This window comes from Hemitrygon akajei, unplaced genomic scaffold, assembly GCF_048418815.1.
Source record: "Hemitrygon akajei unplaced genomic scaffold, sHemAka1.3 Scf000057, whole genome shotgun sequence".
Lineage (NCBI taxonomy): Eukaryota > Metazoa > Chordata > Chondrichthyes > Myliobatiformes > Dasyatidae > Hemitrygon > Hemitrygon akajei.
Window position 1 is genome coordinate 514,596 of NW_027331943.1, and position 21,609 is coordinate 536,204.

Here is a 21,609-nt window from a genome sequence, read left to right on the forward strand (position 1 = left end):
CTGTTGTGCTGAGTTCCTCCAGCATTCTCTGTGTGTTGCTTTGGACTTCCAGCCTTTGCAAGCTTTCTACTGTTTAAGTATGATAATTACCGTAACAATTATTTGGGTTTTGTTAAGATTGTACCTGGAATATGGTGTAAAATCCCGCTCGCCATACTAACACGGGTTATACAGACTAAAGGACAAACTGCCGGAGGAAATCAGTGGGTCGGGCAGCATCTGTGGAGGGAAATGGACCGTCAACACTTCAGGCCGAGACCCTCCCTCTGGACTGAGTGTGGACGGGAAATAGTCAGGGAAAAGAGGTGAGGGTGGGGATGGGGCAAGAACTGGGGAGTGAGAGGTGGATCCAGGTGAGAGGGGAGGTGGGAAGGTGGAAACAGTGACAGGGGTGGGAGGTGAGTGGTTGGGGCAACAAGGGGCTGCAGAAATGGAATTTAATTCAATGAAGGATTAACAAAAAGGTTATAGAGTATATGGTTTAGAGATTTACCACACTGATTCCTGGAGGACGACGAAGTCTCACTGATCGTCTTCACATAAAACAGCCCGGCAGATGTGTGGGGACCGAGGGGATCGAGGAAATGAGGACCGGGCAGAAACATGTGGCTGAGATGGGAGAGCAGCCGCCATCTTGTTGATGGTTAGAGGGGCTGAATGGCCTTCTCCTGCTGTTTCTCACTTGATGTTTCAGTGATCCTGTCCAGTGAGGCTGGAGGAATGTGAATAATATTATTACTTATAAAGATAGAAGTGATTTGAATGAAACCTTTTCGCGTCTGACTTGTGTATCGGATCGGGATGGGAATCGAATCCGTAACTCCGAGATCGGAGAGGTGGAGCAATGGGGACGCCAAAGGTACCGAGGGCAAAATAAAAAATGTAGCTGGTGTAAATATGAAATAACGTGTAAAATGCGTTATCGGTATAGTTAAAATGCGGTGGGTCGGGCAGTGTGTGAGGGGCGAGGAGCAGAGTCATCGGTTCAGACGGGAGACCCTCCACCCGACAAGTTTCTCGCTCCCATTTCAAACGCAGATCAGCAGCATCCGCTGTTTACGCTTCCGAGGCCCCGCCCCCGCTCTCACAGTGTCCGGATGGGCGGGGTTTTATTTCCGTTCTCTGTTGAAGCGGATCGTCGGCGTGGAGCCGGTGGACCGATCGCTGTCTGCGGGGCAAATTGATCAAGTTCCCATCGGTCAATATTGTGGCGGGTCACTCGGGGTGAACGCGACCGAGGATTTCCCATCGGTGAGTACTGAAGCCGATCCCAGGGGAGGGAAACCTGATGTTGTGCAGAGAGTCCCGTTAACTTCCTCGAAATGGCGGCCTCGTCCCGCTTCCTGAACACAACCTGCCGGGGTCGGTCCGGGTTATGGGACCTTCACACCGAACCGCCTGAGATGAGCCGCCGCTCAACCCCTGGTGTTCTGGTCCCAGGAGCGGGATGAGGTGGTGATGCCGAGACTGAACCCATCCATTAAGATGTACCTGGTGAACTTTACCTCCATCACCCGGCCCGGTATCGGATCCAAACTTCACCTGGATCGACGCCTGGGGTCGATAATTGTTTTACATATTTCCAGCACACTGGAAGCGGCCGTTCAGCCCGTTGTGTTCTTGCAGACTCGAGGGTTAAGCAGAGTAATCGCACCCTCGGGAGACTCCTCCACGTGTATGAGTAGTTTCATCTTTCCCCGTTCAGACAGGACAGTGAGATCCAGATCTCTCACGTCCTCTCGGGGGACTGGGAAGTTAAATTCCTTCTTCTTTCCATTGCTACGACTTGCCGAAATGCTGACAGGGTTTCCCGATGTCTGGCCCTATTAATGCGAGAGTTAAGTCTTGTTCATGTTTGCCCAGCCTGTATCCCAATGCCGCAATGATATATTTCAGCAATCTCTCTTCTAAACTTTGTCTTCCTTGTGAAGTTTTGTATTGCACCTTTCTATTTATTTATTTGTTTGTTTGTTTGTTTGTTTGCTTATTAATTTATTTAATTAGTTAGTTAGTTAGCTAGTTAGTTAATTAGTTAGTTATTGTTCGCTAGGAATACCAAAGGTTTAGTTGGACACAGCACGTGGCAGGGTAAAAGCAACCATTTCAATTTTTGATTCACCGTTACAAAATGGCTGCAGTGTTAATCTTTGTCATAATGGAACTCATAGCATCTGATGTTCAGTTTGTTATTTCCTTTTTCGGTTATTTTCAGTGAGCCACTTCCTCCGTTTCCAGGGTAACGGCCCGTCAGAGCTGCAGCAAGTGTTGCAGTTTTTATCGCTCTGTGGTCACCGCCTCTCGGCGTGGAGACAGTGGCCTCGGGAGCAAATGTAACAGAGTGATAGTGGGAGGAAAGGATGCTGTGAGCATTGACTGTGTGGGATGTATTACACCAGGGTCAGAATGAACTCAGAACTAACAAATTGTTTGGGGTGGGGTGGCATTTACAGTCTAGGGTGGCAATCAGTTACTATCTGTGCGTTAAAATGAAGATGGCGACAATACTACAGTTGCAGGAAATTTAAAGTAAGGAGGTGAAAATACTGGAGACGTTCAGCAGATCGGCAGCATCTTGAACGGTCTCCGTTCTGGAACTGGGTCTTCCACCATTTGTCCTTTCAGAGATGTAGTCTGATGTACTGAGCTCCCAGCATTTTCTACTTTATAATTTTACATTTTGTTCCTGCTACACTGCAGGAAACATGGCAGCCAGCTGTGCTGGGCAAGATCCCACACAGCAGGAAGATTGTGATCAAATGTGCTCGGTTTAGCTGCTGGGGTCAGGCTGAATTGTATCCTCTTTTCAGACCGGGGAAACGGCCTGAGCACCAGCTTCGGCAGAGGGTCATTAGCTTCCAATTCCACTTTAGTTTGTGAATCGGAACTGGCAGGAACTCCACGGCAAATTGCCGGCACCAAGGCGTCTTTGTATGGGTGATAATATTGGGCTGGTGACTCTGATGATATGGAACTGGCAGTATACGGGCTACAGTCCAGGTTGGTAATTCTGCAGCTGTGATCGGAATTTTCTCAGTCTGCAGTGAAGCTGAAATCCCGAGTGGTCGGGCATTGGTTATGGGGAAATCACCGTCTACACTGTCCAATAGGATATCATATCTGTCAAGTATTTTGGAGATTAGATAAGAATGAACTAGGGCGTATTGCATCTTTTTTTGAGAAAGGTAGACCGGCATGGATTAGAATAGAACTAGATAAAATAGGAGAAAATACACCAGAAGATTTTATATATAAATGGGAATCTAAATGGATACGGGAAAAGAAAGAATCTCCTATATTAAAACATTTGATTGACTTATGGAATAAGATAAATGTTGATGATGAGACAAAGAAATCTTTATTAGCAAAGAGATCTTTAATTCAAAATAGACTTATTCCTTTTACAATGGATAATCAACTTTTATATAATTGGTTTCAAAAAGGTATTAGATATATAGGAGATTGTTTTGAAGGAGGTATATTAATGTCATTTGATCAATTAAAGAATAAATATAAAGTATCAAACAACACACTTTTTTGTTACTTCCAATTAAGGGTTTATCTAAGAGAAAAATTAGGTCAAACAATGTTATTGCCGAAATCTAATGAAATAGAAACTTTAATTCAAAAAGGAAAAACTAAAAAAATTATTTCTTGAATGTATAGCTTGATTCAAAAACAGGCATTTAAACAAGGAGTCCATAAGTCAAGACAAAAATGGGAAAGTGACTTGAATATTAAAATTGAAGAAACAAATTGGTCAAGACTATGTCTTGATAGTGTGACAAATACAATAAATGTCCGGTTAAGATTAGTGCAATATAATTTTTACATCAATTATATATTACACCACAAAAAATAAATAAATTAAACCCAAATTTATCTAATCAGTGTTTCCGATGTAACCAAGAAATCGGTACTTTTTTACATTCTACTTGGTTTTGTTTTAAAATTCAACCTTTTTGGACAAATTTAAGAGTTTTATTGGAACAAATTATTGGAACACAGCTTCCACATAATCCAATATTATTTTTATTAGGCGATATTGAAGGGATAAAATCGAAACCCAAATTGAATAAATATCAGAAAGAAATCATAAAAATTGCACTGGCTGTAGCCAAAAAGGCTATTGCAGTTACTTGGAAATCGGATTCATACTTAAGTATAGATCGTTGGAAGAATGAAATTTCCAGCTGTATTCCACTTGAAAAAATTACTTATAATTTAAGAGATAAATATGAAACATTTTTGAAAATTTGGCGCCCTTATTTACAAAAGACAGGATTAAATATATAGGTGCTCCGAAGATAAAATAATTGGTTATTTGGGGAAATAAATAAATATATATACTAAAGTTATTACGAACTCCATGGAGCATATGGGGATCTTCCGATATCCAGGCGCTCTTTCTTTCTTTCTTTTTTTTCCTTTTTTTTCTATAGGGATGTTAGGGGGAGGGGCTAAGGGGAGGGGGGAAGGGTATATATGTTTTTCTTTCTGTAATCATTTGAAAACTCAATAAAAAAAGTTTTTTAAAAAAAGAATGAACTAGGACGTTAGGTGAAGTTGGGCAGTGATGTTGTTCATCTGAACTTTGGTAAAGTCTGTAACAAGTTCCCGCATGGCAGCTGATCGGGGAGGTTCGGTCGCGTGGGATTCACAGGGACCTGGCGAGGTGGATTCACACCGGACTCGAGAACAAGAAGGAGAGGGGGATGAATGTAGATGGTTCTAGCGAATGGAGGCCTGTGACGAGTAGGATGTGAGTGTCAGTGTTGAGACCTCTGTAATTTATTATTCATGCCATTGATTTGTATGTGAATGTACATGGCTACACAGAGTATTATGTCCCGTTGTGTTCACCCTACTGTAGTAAATATATTATCAAGCTGGAGAGGGTGCAGAAGAGATTGCTGAAGATGTTGCCTGAACTAGAGGGCCGAGTCATAGGAAGCTTTTGGCCGAGCTGGGTCTTCATTGCAGAGGAGAATGAGGGTGACATTATAAGAGTTCATGAAATCAAAAGGGAACATAGATAATGTGGTTGGTCGTGGTATTTTACCCAGGTTTCAAGATTCAAAATTGTTTAATGTCAATCCAGTAACAAGTGTAAAGGAGAACAAAATAATTGTTACTCAGGACAGAAGAAAAAACCAAAATGATGGAGACCACAATAATAAACAAAACACTATACCTGAAGTATGATAGTTTAAAAAGATTGATTGTCTGTCCATAAAGTGACGTTAATCACAGGAGTGTCTGGACATATGAGACTGACATTGATACTTCTTCTGTATGTGCCTTGCGCGTTACACGCTTGGGCGATCATGGCTCTCCACATCCAATGATCCCTCACAGCGTCAATGATATCTCGCACATTTAGATCTGTTAGTTCTTTCACGCTGTCTATATATGTTCTTCTTTGCCTTCCTCTTCCGCGTTTCCCAGGCATACGGCCTTGCAATGTAAGACATCCTATTTCTCCCTTTCTGATGACATGCCCCGGGAATTGAAGTTCCCTCTCATTTAATGTTCTCATTAAAGATCTTTTGGTGTGGGTACGTTGGAGTACTGTCTCGTTAGCTACCCTGTCTCTATGTGATATTTTCAACATTCTTCTAGAAAACACATTTCTGTTGCTTCTATGTTTCTTTGGAGTTCTGATGTTATAGTCCACGTTTCGGAAGCATACAGCAAGATTGACCAGATGTAACATTTTAGTAGCCTGAGCCTTGTTGTCATAGAAATGTGTCTGTTGGTAAAAATGGGTTTCATTTTTTGGAAGTTGATTTTGGCAATGGCAACTCTTTTTATTTCTACTTTACTTCTAGCATCTTGTGATATAAAGCTACCAAGGTAATTAACGCTGGTCTTTTGTTCAATCTCTTTTGTTACTGACGGGCAACTTGCAGTTGGGAGTATCCTGCTCTTTTGATATTACCACATACTTATTTTTTTACAGTTAATGGTTAGACCAAAATCTGCACTTGTTTGTATTACTTTGTCCAGGAGAATTGGTAGGTGTTCTGCAGCACTTGCTATTAGAGTGGTATCGTCTGCATATCTTATATTGTTGATGGAAACATCTCCCATTTTTATCCCATCTAGGTCTTCTGTTTCTCTGAGAATCATTTCAGTATAGATATTAAATAATTTCTGTGCGGCAACGCATCTCTGTCTAACTTCCCTTTGAATTTTAGTCCAACTGCTTATATTATCATCATCTTTTACCGCCACCGATTGATTACAATATGAATTTTGAAGCGGTTATTTGTCCCTTCCGTCAATGTTTAGTTAAATGAGAAGTTGAAATAATTTTTCATGTTGCACTTTGTCGAATGCTTTAGTGAAATCAATAAAACATAAAAATACATCATTTTGATATTCAATTGCCCTTTCTGAAAGCATTATTAGTATGAAAATTGCATTCCTAGTTCCTCTATCCTCAATAAATCCATATTACAGTTCAGAATTTTCTGGACTTAAATTGTTTTTAATTTGACTCAGAACAATTCTCAACAAAATCTTTGTTATGTGACTCATAAGACTGATTTTTCTATAATTTTCGCAGTCAATAGTTCCAGGAATTTTAGGCAGAGTTATAAATACTGATTTCAAGAGATCGTCAGGCAATACACCAGACTCATAAATGCCATTATACTCTTCAAAAAGAATATCTACTCCCAGATCTTCTAGGGCTTGTATCATTTCCACTGAAATTCCATCAGGTCCAGTGGCTTTACCTTGTTTCATGCTTTTCATTGCTTTAGTTATTTCTTCTTCGGTAATGAGGGCCAGAATTAGGGTGTTTTATATATGGGGGTTCCCTCTATTATCTCAAAAAGCTGCTCTACATACTGAATCCACCTCTCACATACTTTATCCGTTAGGATGGGTCCATCTGCTGATTCTTGGCATCCTGTAGAGGAGGTTTTCTTAATGCCAGTAATTTCCTTAAATTTTCTGGTGCATTTCTTTGCTGTTGTTAATACGGCCTTCTACTTCATTGCATTTTTTGATTCAGCCATTTTTCCTTTGCAATATTGCATAATTCTCTGGTCTGTGAGATTGATCGTATGTCCATAAAGTGATGTTAGGCACAGGATTGTCTGGACATATGAGACTGACATTGATTGTATGTCTGTAAAGTGACATTAGGTACAGGAAAGCCTGGACCTACGGAGAATGATATTGATTGTCTGTCCATAAAGTCACTTCAGGCACAGGAGTGCCTAGAACTGTCAGGAAATGTTAAACCAGTAGTGGGTGGGGTGCGGAGTGTGGGTTAGTGAGTAGAGCTGTTAATCAGGCTGACTGTTTGGTGAAAATAACTGTTTTGAGCCCGATTGTCCTGCCGTGGGTGTTACAGATCCACAATTCCTTTAAAGTAACACCAGAGTTGTAAAGAGAGTTTAGGACATATTGACCATTATAACGCAGGCTGTTATGAAGAGGGGCCTGGATATTAATGCTAAAGTTGTAAAAGACGCCGGGAATCCAAAACAAAAAAACAGAATTGAGTGCAGTTCTGGCCAGCTACTTGGGGGAAAGATGTCGATAAGCGTGAAAGAGTGCAGGGAAAATTGCACGGACATTGCTGGTATTTCAGGAAATAATTATAGCGATAGGTTGAACAGGTTAGAACTCGATTACCTGGAATACAGGGGAATGATGGGGTATCCTAGCAGGATTCCAACTTTTCTATGCCATTTGCCCCTACAATTAGAGGAAGGGTCCAGGACCCTAGGTGGGGAAGCCCTGCTAGAGATATAGAAATCTATGATGGTATAAATAGGGTGAATGCAGTTAGTCATTTCCCCCTCAGGTTGGGTAAAATCATGGATTTAGGGCACAAAAGTGACACATTTAAGGGTAATCTGAGGGAGAACTACTTCACTCAGTGGGTGGTGCGAATGCGGAACAAGTTCCCAGCAGATGTAAGAGATGAAGATCCGATTGTGGTATTTCAGAGATGTGTGGGGAGGTACATGGATGAGGGAGGTATAGAGGGCTGTGGTCTGGGTGCAGGGGGATGGGAACACACCGAACATGGCACGGACTGGATGGGCTAACAGTCCTGTGTCTGTGCTGTAAGGGCTCTGTGAATCTCAATTGAAACTTCTACACATAATCGACATTTATTGCAGACTGGTCATAGAAAACATAGAAAATAGGTGCAGGAGTATGTCATTCGGCCCTTCGAGCCTGCACCACCATTCAGTATGATCATGGCTGATCATCCAACTCAGAACCCTGTATTTGCTTTCTCTCCATCCCTTTAGCCACTAGGGCCATATCTAATTTATATTATACCTAACTTATAGGTCGTATCCAACACTGCGATTTATTTTGGACCAGCGGCTGCACTGCTGAGAGCTCTGTAGAGCTGGAACCACATTGAGATTTACTGAATGCACCTCCAAGGGGTAAAAACAACCACTGGAATTTCAGTATCACCATTACAAAATGGCTGAATGTTCAGCTCATCTTTGTCACAATGAAACCGAGAACGTGTCACACTGAGTTTGCTATTTCCCCGCTCGGTTATCTTTGCGAGCCACTTCCTCCGTCACGAGGGCAACAGCTCACCAGAGCTGCAGAGAGTGTTGAACACGTTTATCGCTCTCTGGTTGCTGACTCTCAGCGGAGAGAGAGTGGCCTCAGATACGAGGATGTTTTCAGCATTTACTGTCCGGGATGGAATGAAGAAAATTGTAGGGATTGTATTTATGCAATTCTGTTCTGGGTGTCAAACATCTTGCAGTCAGTCAATCGGTTCTGCATCTAAAGAACAAAATGAAATCTCCTGCACTGAGTTTCCAGTGCTATATTTTCAATTTTATATTTAAAATATTTTGTTCTTGTTACACGATGGGGAAAGTGCCGGCTCATTGATCTGGGCTGCACAGCACTCAGCAATAAAATAATGAATAAATATGCTCAATGTAACTCTGGAGACAAGTTGAAATGTGTCCGCACCTTCTTTGTGACCCAATGCCCATGTTTCCCGGCCGATCCCCGTTCAGACAAAGGATCATCAGTCTCCAGATCTGTCACGGGTTGGTGTGGAAGTGTAAGTTTTTGAACTGGGATTAGCTGAGACACTGCCGCATATTACCGGCAGCAAAGAGCCCTGGGAGAGTTGGTGCTTGAGATACAATCTTGGTATGTGGTCTCCAGGAGTATGGGACTGTTAGTGTTTGGGCTTCGGTCTACGTCGGTGTTAGATGTTTCTCCTTCCGCAAAGAAGCAGACGTCTCCGGTGGCTGGATGTTGGTGGCGTGAATCTCTCAGTGTGAGATGTGGAAAAGATGTGCGAGGCTCTCGGTGTGGGCTGTGACCCTCTGAGGTTGGATCTTGGGATACCTCACATGTTTTGACCTAGATAAAATGAATCAGGGGATCAAGTTGTCCGGGTTTATGAGATGTTAAGCGAGTATTTCTGTTCTGTGCTCAGATATTTGGTTCTGAAGTTCCTTTGGAAGCAAAGCAGAGAATGAATTCCCATTCCATCCCTCACAGAGAGAGGCTGTGGTGAAATACGCTGTTCTGTGTTTGCACCAGCAGAAATAGACCGTGGTTCCAGAAATTAATTCACATTTGGAAATTCCCCCTCACTGTCACCTGTCTAGCTGCCAGTGGGAGTCAAAGAGAAACTCGAGATGCTGAAGATGGAACAGAACATGGAACGGTACATCACAGGAACAGGCCCTTCGGCCACAATGGTGTGCCAAACCAGCTGAAAAGTAAATCAAACACCCCCCCAACAAAAAACTAATGACTCCTACCTACACAATGTCCATATCCTCTCAATATTCCTCACACCCATGTGCCTATCGAAAGTCTCTTAAAAGCGTCCATTGTATTTGCTTCCACCACCATAACAGACAGCTCATTCCAGACATCCTCACCTCTCTGAGTAAAGCAACTTACCCTCACATTTTCTTTGGATCTACTCTCTCACACGTTCATTGCATGTCCTCTGGTATTAGACATTTCAAAACAGCGAAACGATACTCCGTGTCGACTCTATCTATGTCTTTCATAATTTTATAAACCTCTACCAGATCTTCCCTCAGTCCCCACCACTCCATGGAGAACAACCCAAGATTTTCCACTAAAACCTGGATGATGTTTGAATCCATTCTGACGAAAGGTCAGGAAACCGAATCGCTAATATTGTCCCTCTCCCCACGGCTGTTCCTTACCTGCTGAGCGTTTCTAGTGATTCCAGTTTCTCTTTATTACACTCACCCTGGAACATTTTAAATCTCATTTTAAATCGACCAGTGCACCAGCGCTCGTTTGACATGATTGAAGAGTAAATAAACCAAAGCTTTTCCCAGTACATTATCCTGGTCCCAATTGTCCCGTTTTTCCCGGAAATGTATTCAGTACAGTTGTTGCTAACAAGATTCACAAAATAATCTGGGGAATGATAAGCATTATGCACGAGGAGCATTTGATGGCCCTGGGCTTGTGTTCAGTGGAGTTCAGAGGGATGGTGGTTGGGGGTTGGTGGTGGGGGATGTGGAGTTAGGGCGGGGATGATTATTTACACCAACTGAATAACAACAAGTCTGGATGCAGTGGGAATGTAGAGGATGCCTTCATTAGGCGGAGAGTCTGGGATCTGACAGTATTACCTCAGAATAAAGAAGCTTCACTTTAAAAGTGAGATGAGAGATATTACTTCAGTCAAAGGTTGGTTGATCTGTGGAATTTGTTACCACAAAGGGTCTCCAGGGTTAAGGAAGGACATCCTGGCTGTGGAGGAAGTGCAGCGTAGATTCACGAGGCTAATTCCTGGGATGTCTGGACTGTCTTACTGAGAGAGGTTAGAGAGACTGGGCTTGTACACGCTGGAATTAAGGAGATTGAGAGGGGATTTGATTGAAACATATAAGATTATTAAGGGATTGGACAAGATAGAGGCAGGAAATATGTTCCAGATGCTGGGAGGGTCCAGTACCAGAGGGCATGGTTTGAGAATAAGGGGTAGGTCATTTAGGACACAGTTAAGGAAAAACTTCTTCTCCCAGAGAGTTGTGAGGTCTGGAATGCACTGCCTCGGAAGTCAGTGGAGGCCAATTCTCTGGATGCTTTCAAGAAGGAGCTAGATAGGTATCTTATGGATAGGGGAATCAAGGGATATGGGGACAATGCAGGAACCGGGTATTGATAGTAGTTGATCAGCCATGATTTCAAAATGGCGGTGCAGGCTCGAAGGGCCGAATGGTCTACTTCTGCACCTATTGTCTATTGTCTATTGTCTATAAAGGTTGATGGAGTTGATCGTTTGGTATATTCATGTTCTGGATTGCTAAATAGGCTGAGAATTATAGCAGGGAAGCAAGAATACAGTGTTGGAAAATAACCCACCATGATTGATTATGGAGCAGACTAGAATGACCGAATCACCTAATTCTACTCCTGTATATTATGACTTCTATCTTATACCATGACTGAGTGATGACTTCTTTGCATCCCATCACAAACAATAGAAAATCTTCAGATGCTGGAAATCCAAGCAGCACATACAAAATGCTGGAGGAACTCAGCAGGCATGGCAGAATCTATGGAAGAGAGTAGAGTCGACATAGAGATGCTGCCTGGCCTGATGAGTTCCTCCAGCATTTCGTGTGTGTTCCTTTGCATCCCATGTCAGGCTTTGTAAAGTGTGAGGGATAGTTCCAGATTTCTTCACGCGCATCATGATATATTTAAATTTCAGGTTAATGCTTTGTTCTCGTTTGTATTAGTAACATACTTCATTATCTGTCTGGTTAAAGTTAGATCTGCACTGAGAGGTTTATTGGAAGAAAACTCCACGACTGGAAGCAAACCACAACTGAAGACGAGGGATCAGCAACAGTGAACCAACCCGAGGACTGAGAGCATCAACTGGAGAGAACCCTTCTGACTCGGAGATTCCATTGATTCAGTCAGGAGAAAGTTTGGTGAGTCTCATTTACTCATACACTGGTCCTTTAGGCATTACATTTCTGTACCAAGCAAGGTAGGAAATAGCTGGAGGGAGACTGAATAAACCTAGAAGTGCCAGTTATACAAGTTGCAATCACTCCAGATCTAATGTACTGTCAGCATCAGCTCCGTGAAGCTACGCACATTCCCAGTATTAACACGTACAAACAATTCAATTCAAACGTGATACTCCTGATGTTTCTTTGCTTGTCTGTGTTAGGTCATAATAATCTCAAAACGCATTGAGAATTTCTTCCCTTTATAAGTCGTTGCAACTGTTTCCTGCTGTAGTGATTGCAGAAATGAGGAATTACCATGAACTACAGCAACATGTCATTGACTCCTCTGTCTATTGCAAGCTGCAATGATATACTTGTCCTCGAGTGTATCGTCGTGCAGGCCTCTGCTAAGAGCAAACCCTCTTGAAACCAAATGTCCCGGCACCACATTTCATTCAGTCCTAACTAGCAAATGTCAACGAATAATTTAAATTTACATACCCTCTAGTCATCAAGTATTTTTCTACGTAAATTGTCAGAACCTATGAATATGTGATTAAGCAGAAATAGGTTTTGCAATGTTCCCATCTGACCATGGATCAAAGGCGCGGGTTATATCTGTACTTCAGATCAACGAATGACCTTGCAGCCAGGACTGCTGGAGCTGCCGGGGTCGATTTAAACTCTGTGATTTCGGGATGGGAAGCAGCGTGTTCGGTCAGGTGATGGAGGAGTTGATGTTAAGGTAGATGCAATGTTAAGAGACACTTTGGAAGGATTGGCTGTGGACAGGGCATCATGTAGTGAAATGTAGCAACAGTTTCCCCTTCCTCCCTCACTCCCATTCTCACCCTCCTATTTTTTGCCGCTTTTAATTGCGGGAGTTGTGATCTCTTTATACTCACTGACCAGGGAAAGCAAAGCCTGTGATTCCATTCAAAGCCCAGTTTCTTTATAAAGAGTGGGGCTGAAGTTTATCGAGATGAACATGGGGGAATGCGTAAAGAAAGTTTAAATCGGATCAGTAGTAGTTTCTGAGGGCTGAGTGGTCCACTTATGCATTTGTTGTGTTGATTAGAAAAGTTCTGGCAGTTTAATTAGTGCAAGCCAATACAACTTCTGCATATCAATTATATTGTGGAACTGAAAAGAATTATTACCTTGATTAAGTATATACATCGAGATTTGTGTGTTAATGTTGTACCCCAGCGGGTTGCAGATCGACCATAACTCATTCGGTGAACTGGCCAGCGCGGTACGGGACCGAGGGACGCGCTTCCCGTTCCCTGTTACTGACTCTACAGTCTCCCCATCTACCGCGCGCTCCAGCTCACCGCCCCGCCCACTGCCCCACTTGCGGAGCTTCGTCTCCCTCGCTCTCCCGGGCTGACGTTGAGACGATTCAAGCATGCTGAGTGTGCCCGGTATGTCTCGTGAAGTGACGTGAAATTTACTTGTCTCTCATTGGTGATAGCAAATGCCAATTTAGTATACCAACCAATGGGGATATGGGCATTCCTAACCCGACTCCCGGGAAAGATACGACAAGTCGTTTTTTTAATGTCACTTTTCCTCGCCAAGGAGCTGGCGGAGCTGCAAGGGTGACGCTTTGAGGTGGGAGTGGGTTATCTCCTCTGAAGTGGCGAGGACGAAGAAGGCTTCAGTATATTTGTAGCGGACGCTGGTAAAGTGTTGCCCTGCAAGTGCGCTGTGGGGGTGATTTTGAGAGCAAGTCACGATCATACTAAATGACACAATGGGGTGGGGGACCCAGTGGCTGTCTTTTGTTTAACGTGTCTGGGTTTAAACAACGGAGTAAACAGAACCACCTTAGGCCAGCAGGCTGTCCCACTAGGTGCTGTGGAGACAGACACCTGGAGCATGGATGATCCTTGTCTGCATTAGCAATTTATCTGAGGGACAAAATGCAATATTTACAAGTCTGATATTGACTGAAAACATCTATATTTATCATGTATTCTGTTTATGATATAATCATTGACCACTTTATGTTCAAGTTTAATAACCCCGCCACATGCTTGATGTCATGTGTGGCTTCCCCACAACGGGATCTGACGTCACGTGTGCAGTTCCTTACGTCACACTGGCGTTGAGACGGTCGAACTTTACCGGCTAAGGTAACAATTACCTGACCCACCCACCCCACCCCACCCTACAATCAACAGAGGAGTTACACTCTTCACATAGGTGTGAAGCCATGTTTATCACTGGTTATACCCAATAGCGGAGGCAGAGCAGCTGAGAGGGCGTTACCACCGCTGCTTTCATCTCCCGCTCTCGCATCGAACTCCCCGTCAAAGCGGAACAAACCTCAAGTAAATGTCCTGCTTTTTGATTTATTTCCACTTCACTCCGAGGGAAGTTGGGGGTGTTTGTGAAGCGACTTCTGCGGCCGGAGTCTGATGTATTGCTGAGAGGTAGGAGGATACCGCTCCGTTCATCGGCTTGATGCTGGCCCCATAGGGAGGGTTCTCGGCAGAATTGCGAGTGTGAGGGATTTTGCTGAGAGGATAAAGAAGGTGTGTGAGGGGGTGGACAGGGTGGAGTCCGAGAGGATGTTTATTCCAGTGCTGGATCCAGGAGCAGGATGGGGGAAGGAGCCCATTAACAGTGGGGAAGGGACAGGAGGGGCTCGTCTGTGGAAATGTCTGAGTCCACGGTGGTGGCGAGCAGAGATGTTCACCACTTCCGGGGGGGGGGGGGGGCAAGCACTGGCAGACTGAGCTGCAAGTGGGTCTAATGGTCTGGGCAAAGTGGATTGGAGTGGTGTTGGGGGCAAGGGAGGACCATTCTTGGGTCCAATTGAATGACAGGATGGACTGGATGGGCAGAGTGGCCTGCTCCTATTCTTGTTGTCTGTGTATTTAATGAGAAGGAATAACCAGACTCTTCTTGGGTCTGCAGGATGTCCCAGTGGGTGTAGTAGGGCCCGCTGATTGGAGCCTAGTTTTTCCCAAACTGTGTCAACAATTTGGCTGAGGGACAAAATTCAACATTTCCAAGTCTGTTCTTGAAAAAAATGTATATTTGTACATTGTTAATGGCAGAGAATGTATATTTATGAATATTGACACAACATATTTATATTTGTATATTGTTAATGATATAAAACTTGTATTACTATATTGATAATGACATAGAATTGTATAAATTATGTTCCATGTGTTATCTGAATGTACTTGCCTGTGATGTTGCTGCAAGTCAGTGCTATTCTGTACCTGCATCTTCCTGTACATGCACACTTGTCAATAACTTCAACAGTCCCTGCGAAAACTCTGAGATTTGAATAGTGAAGATCATCTTGGCATCTCGGTAGGTCAATTATAAAGAGTTAATATACTGTTAAGTACAAGACCCTTAACAGTGTCAATGAGCAGAGGGATCTTGGAGCCCCAAGTTCATCGCTCCCTCAAAGTGGCTACACCGATTGACACGGTGGTTAAGAAGGCAAATGGCATGCTTGCCTCTATTAGTGAAGGTATTGCATTCAAAATTCAGGAAGTTATGTTGCAGCTTCATAAAACTTGAGTTAGGCCACATCTGAAGTGTTTCATACAGTTCTGGTCGACCCCATTCTCGGAAGGATGTCGGGGCTTTGGACAGGGCACAGAAGAGGTTTACCAGGACACTGTCTGGATTAGAGGGCATGAGCTATAACGAGAGGCTGGACAAACTTGTGTTGTTTTCTCCAGAGCGGCGCAGGAATGAGACGATGGAGGTGTATAAGATTATGAGATTTCTTCGACAGTTTTCTCTGGACCCACGCAGGCTAGGGTAAGAGGATGGAAATTAATAAGGTTACAAGACACATAGATAGAGTAGAGAGAGAATAACTATTTACCCGGGGTAGAAATGTCAAGGTCAAGATGCATGCATTTAAGGTGAGGGGGGTTGTTTGAAAGGAGATGTGAGGGGAAAATGTTTTTTTTTACACAGAGTGGTGGTTTGGTGAAATGTGCTGCCTGGTGTGATGATAGCGGCAGGTATATCGGGGACTTTTAAGAGTTGTTTAGATAGACACATGAATGTGAGGGGAAATTGTATAGGCAGAAGGGATTAGTTTAGTTGGCAATTTGATTAACTGAATAGATTGAGCACAACATTGTGGGCCAAAGGGTCTGTTCCTGCCCTGTACTGTTCAATGTTCTGTGTCTTTTGTCGAGAGGTTTCGGGATTATGGAGGCAAAATAAGTGAGTGGGAACAACAGGTCAGCTGGAGCCCAATGTGGGAAATGTGAAATCACACACTTCTGTAGGACAGACCGCAATCCTGAGTGTCATTCAATGTGGATGGACTGATGTGCAGTTGGTAGGGAGAGAGGACAAAGGTGCATTGTATTTATTGCAAGAGTTACTAGGTATAAGAATGAAAATAACTTTAACAATTATTTGTGCTTTGTTGAGATTGTACCTGGAATATAGTGTAAAATCCCGCTCCCCATACTAACACGGGTTATACAGACCAAAGAACAAACTGCCGGAGGAACTCAGTGGGTCGGACAGCATCTGTGGAGGGAAATGGACCGTCAACATTTCGGGCCGAGACCCTCCCTCTGGACTGAGAGTAGACGGGAAATAGTCAGAGAAAAGAGGTGAGGGGTGGGGATGGCGCACGAGCTGGGGAGTGATAGGTGGATCCGGGTGAAGGGGGAGGTGGGAAGGTGGACAGGAGTGGGAGGTGAGTGATTCGAACTGCAGTCGATGGAACCTTAATTCCACAGATGATTAACAAAGACGTCAGAGAGTATTTGTTATAGAGAGTGCAATGAAGATTCACCAGACTGATCCCTGGAGTGGTGGGGTCATCATATGAAGAAAGATCAAATGTGATAAGTGAACACAAATCTGAGAGGTGAACACATTGAAATGTACAACATCATTATCGGTTGAATCAGGGATCCCAGTCTCTGAAAAAGGGGGTGGACTGTCCCGGACTGAGATGAGGGGAAATGTCTCCACTCCAGGGTTAGTGAATGTTTGTAAATCCCCACCACAGAGGCGGTGAAGACTCAATGATCACCCTCAATGAATAAAGAGGCTGGGAGATGGGTGGAGACTGAAGGGATCGAGTCAATGTGGATTGGGAAGAAATGTGGCTGAGATGGGAGAGCTGCTATCATATTGTCATTGGTTAAAGGGGCTGAATGGCCTCCTCCTGCCATTTCTTACTTGATTTTTCAGTGTTCCTGTCCAGTGAGTCCAGAGGATGTGAATAGAAATTAGTGTTGGTAAACATAGAAGTGATTTGAATGAAAACTGCACAATTCCTTTTTGGGTCTGAATCAACTGTTAGACAGTAATGGGAATCAAATCCGTATTTCTGTGACCTTGGGGGTACAGGAATGGGATGGGAATGATACAGAGAGAAAAATTAAAAACGTAGCTGATGTTAATTTGATGAGTGGAAAATATGGCAGGTGGATAAGGCAGTGTGTGAGGAGCGAGAAGCAGAGTCACGGGTTTAAATGAGAGACCATGGGTCCATCACACGATCCTGTTTCCCGGTCCCTTTTTACCGCAGATCGGCAGCATCTGCAGGTTTTTTTTTCTGAGGCCCTGCCCCCGCGCTATGAGATACGATCACATTGCGCATGCTCAGTCACGGGACGGGCAGTGATTTTTTTTTTGGATGGATGTGGGGGATCTTGTGGGGTTGGGATCAGGAGAGTGACCTCGCCCCCTGAGGCGGGGAGCCGGGGGAACGATCATTCTCTGTGGGGCGAGACCAACGAGATCCCACAGGTGAGAATTGAGGCCGGTCCCAAGCTACATTGGGCAGTGATTCCTGTTATTTCCCTGAACAGCCGGCTTCCCATCGCTTCCCGGACAAAACCTGCTGGGTAGGTCCGGGTTGTGCGACTTTCACACCGAACCTCCTGAGTTCAGCCGCCGCTCAGCCCCTGGCGTTGTGGTCCTAGGAGCGGGATGAGGTGGTGAGGCCGGAACTGAACCCATCCACTGAGATGTATCCTGGGAACTTTATCTCCATCACCTGGCCCAGTAGTGGATCCAAACATCACCTGGATTGATGTCTGGGTTGGATAATTGTTTCCATGTATCTGGGCTCCTAGAAAAAAATATTCTACAATTCACTTAACTCTCCCTGGAGAAGATCCAACCCGGCAACGCAGGTTGTCTAATAATATCCACTCCATGAAAATGGGAAATCTGTTTATTATTGTCATGTATAAAAGATCAGTGGAAAATGTGGCAGGTGGATCAGGCAGCGTGTGAGGAGCGAGAAGCAGAGACACTGCTTTAAATGAGAGACCCCGCACCCATCACACGATCCTGCTCCAGCTCCCTTTTCACTGCAGATCGGCAGCATCTGCAGGTTTGTTTCTGAGGCCCTGCCCCCGCGCTATGACGCACGATCACATTGCAAAACCCTCATTCCTGGGATGGGCAGCGATTTCTTGTGGATGGATGCGGCGGATCGTTTGTGCATTTGCGATCAGGAGAGTGACCTCGCCTCCTGGGGCGGGAAGCCGGGGGAACGATCATTCCCTGTGGGGCGAGACCAACGAGATCCCGTAGGTGAGAATTGAGTGGACCCAAGCGACATTGGGCAGTGATTCCCGTTATTTCCCTGAACAGCCGGCTTCCACCGCATCCCGGGCGGAACCTGCTGGGTGGGTCCGGGTTGTGGGACCTTCACACCGAAGCTCCCAAGGTGAGCTGCCGCTAGGGGTGGGTTAAGGTGCTGAGGCCGGGACTGAACCCATCCATTGTGATGTATCCCGGGAACTTTATCCCGATCATCTGAACCTGTAGCAGATCCAAACTTCACCTGGATCGATACCTGGGTTCGATAATTACATCCGTGTGTCCGGGCTCCGAAAATAATTTCTACACTTCAGTTAACTCTCCCTGCAGAAGATCCAACCCGGCAACCCAGGCTGTCTAATAATTTCCACACCATTAAAATGGGAAATCTGCTTATTATTGCCACGTATAGAGGTTCAGTGGAAATCTTGTGTTGCGTACCAACTACACACGTCTATTCATTAAACAGTACATTGAGGTGATACAAGGTAAAACAATAAGTATTACAAATCATTATGGTTCCAGAGAAAGTGCCATGCAGAAAGTGTCAGGTCACTTCAAGTAACAGTGTGGTCAGCTGTCTATCTTATCGCACTGGGGACATTCAGTTTGCTTAGAACAGCAGAATGTAAACCGTCCTTGAGCCTGGTGGTACATGGTTTCAGGTTTTTGTAGCTTCTCCCCGATGGGGAATGGGTGAGAAGTGAGAATGTCCCAGGTTGTGGGGATCTTTGAAGTACAAGGTCTGCTTTACTGAGGCAGTGGGAAGTGTAGACAAAGTCCATGGAGGGGAGGTTAATTTCTATGATGTGCTCAGCTGTGTCCACAGTTCTCCGTTATTACATTCAGCTAAAGGAAGAGCAGTAGCCGTATGAAGATGTGAAGTATCGGGATGGGATACTTTCTGCGGTGAATTGATAAAGTGTGTAGAGTAGAAAAGGGCGTATACCAAAGTTTTTATTGGTTATTCTGGCTTTGTTATATTGGAATCTGTTATCTACCAGTATGTACTATTATTTCAGGATCTGTGTATTGCGGGAGTGACATCAGAGATCGCCATTGATCCCCTTCTCCCATCTGGCTCCATCTGCTCATCCCCTGCCCATCTGGTTCAATGTCTGTCCAGTCTGTAACCCACCAGCTCAGTGATATATATCAACCATCTTGTTCAACGTCTGCCCAGCCTGTAGCCCATTGCTGCAATGATATACTTCAGCAATCTCTGTTTCAAACTTTGTCTTCATTGTGAAGTTTTTAGTTTGCATCTTTCCCAGGATTTTGACAGTTAGGACTACCACAGGTTTAATTGAACAAATCACGTGGCAGGGTAAAAGGAGCCATTTCAACTTTAGTCTCACTCTTATAAAATGGCTGCAGCGTTAATCTTTGTCATAATGGAGCTCATAACATCTTATGTTGAGTTTGTTATTTCCTTTTTCGGTTATTTTCGGTGAGCCATTTCCTCTGTTTCCAGGGTAACGGCCCGTCAGAGCTGCAGCAAGTGTTGCAGTTTTTATCGCTCTGTGGTCACCGCCTCTCAGTGTAGAGACAGTGGCCTCGGGAGCAAATGTAACAGAGTGATAGTGGGAGGAAAGGATGCTGTGAGCATTGACTGTGTGGGATGTGTTACGCCAGGGTCAGAATGAACTCAGAACTAACAAATTGTTTGGGGTGGGATGGTATTTACAGTCTAGGGTGGCAATCAGTTACTATCTGTGCATTAAAATGAAGAGGGAAAAAATACTACAGTTGCAGGAAATTTAAAGTAAGGAGGGGAAAATACTGGAGACGCTCAGCAGATCGGCAGCATCTTGGACAGTCTCGGTTCTGGAACTGGGTCTTCCACCATTTGTCCGTTCAGATGTAACCCCCTGGGTCGCCTCAGGCTCGCTCAGCTCGTTCTCGTCCAGGGGGAGCAGCCTTCGGCCCCGCCAAACTGGGTAGCCAGCTTGTGTGGATGCAGTGTGATGTCCCCGCCTCACCCAAAACACAGACAGTACACCATATGCGATTAAATGAGTACAATTTATAAAGATTACTATACTAAGCGATTACTAACGATACAGTATATATGAAGAAGAAAAATAAAGAAAAGGCGCCAAACTTTTCAAAGTCCAAACCACTTCGTGTACAACCGTTGGAGCTCAATTACTGAAGTCTTCTGGCCACCATTCGATCCCCTCCGAACTCCTCGACTCGCAGCTCAGGACCACCCGAAGTGGTTAACCAAGCACATCTATCGTCGTCTCCTCTCCTCGGGGTACCTCCTGACCTTGGACCCCAGCTTGGGGTCCATTTCTCGCCCAGTTTACAGCATCGGGTCCTCTCTCTCTCTCTCTCACCACCTCGCGCCGATCTCCCCAAAAGTCCGCAAACAATAGCTTACAGACTCAGAAGAAAGAACAACATTAATCCCAATTGGTTTACAAAGGAATACAATTCTCGTTATGAGTAAATTTTAACCCAAACAAGCTTCCAGCACTCTCTCGCAACAAAGAAGCATTCCTACTTTTAACAAAACAAAGAAGCCATTTTGATTACATACACAATAACAAAGAAAAAGAAGAAACCCCCTTTACACAGAGATGTAGTCTGATGTACTGAGTTCCCGGCACTTTCTACTTTATAATTTTACATTTTGTTCCTGCTACACTGCAGGAAACATGGCAGCCAGCTGTGCTGGGCAAGATCCAACACAGCAGTAAGATTGTGATCAAATTTGTTCGGTTTAGCTGCTGGGGTCAGGCTGAAGTGTATCCGCATCCTCTATACAGACCGGGGAACCAGCCTGAGCACTGGCCCCGGCAGAGGGTCATTAGGTTCCAGTTCCACCTTAGTTTGTGAATAGGAAATGGCAGGAACACCACGGCAAATTGCCGGCACCAAGGCGTCTTTGTATGGGTGATAATATTGGGCTGGTGTCTCTGATGATATGGAATTGGCAGTTTACGGGCTTCAGTCCAGGTTGGTAATTCTGCAGCTGGGATCGGAATTTTCTCAGTCTGCAGTGAAGCTGAAATCCCGGACGGTTGGGCATTGGTTATGGGGAAATCATCGTCTA

General features: G+C 44.4%; 1 protein-coding gene across 1 annotated transcript in view; it reads left to right on the forward strand.

The window, feature by feature from the left end:
- Positions 1–1,130: 1,130 nt before the first annotated feature.
- The window catches only part of LOC140721524 (NACHT, LRR and PYD domains-containing protein 3-like), a 42,369-nt gene continuing 21,890 nt past the window's right edge, over positions 1,131–21,609 (forward strand). Inside the window, exons 1-2 of the mRNA XM_073036338.1 lie at positions 1,131–1,251; positions 11,790–11,957. The gene's annotated coding sequence lies outside the window, so the exon portion shown is untranslated. The remainder of the gene's footprint in view (positions 1,252–11,789; positions 11,958–21,609) is intronic.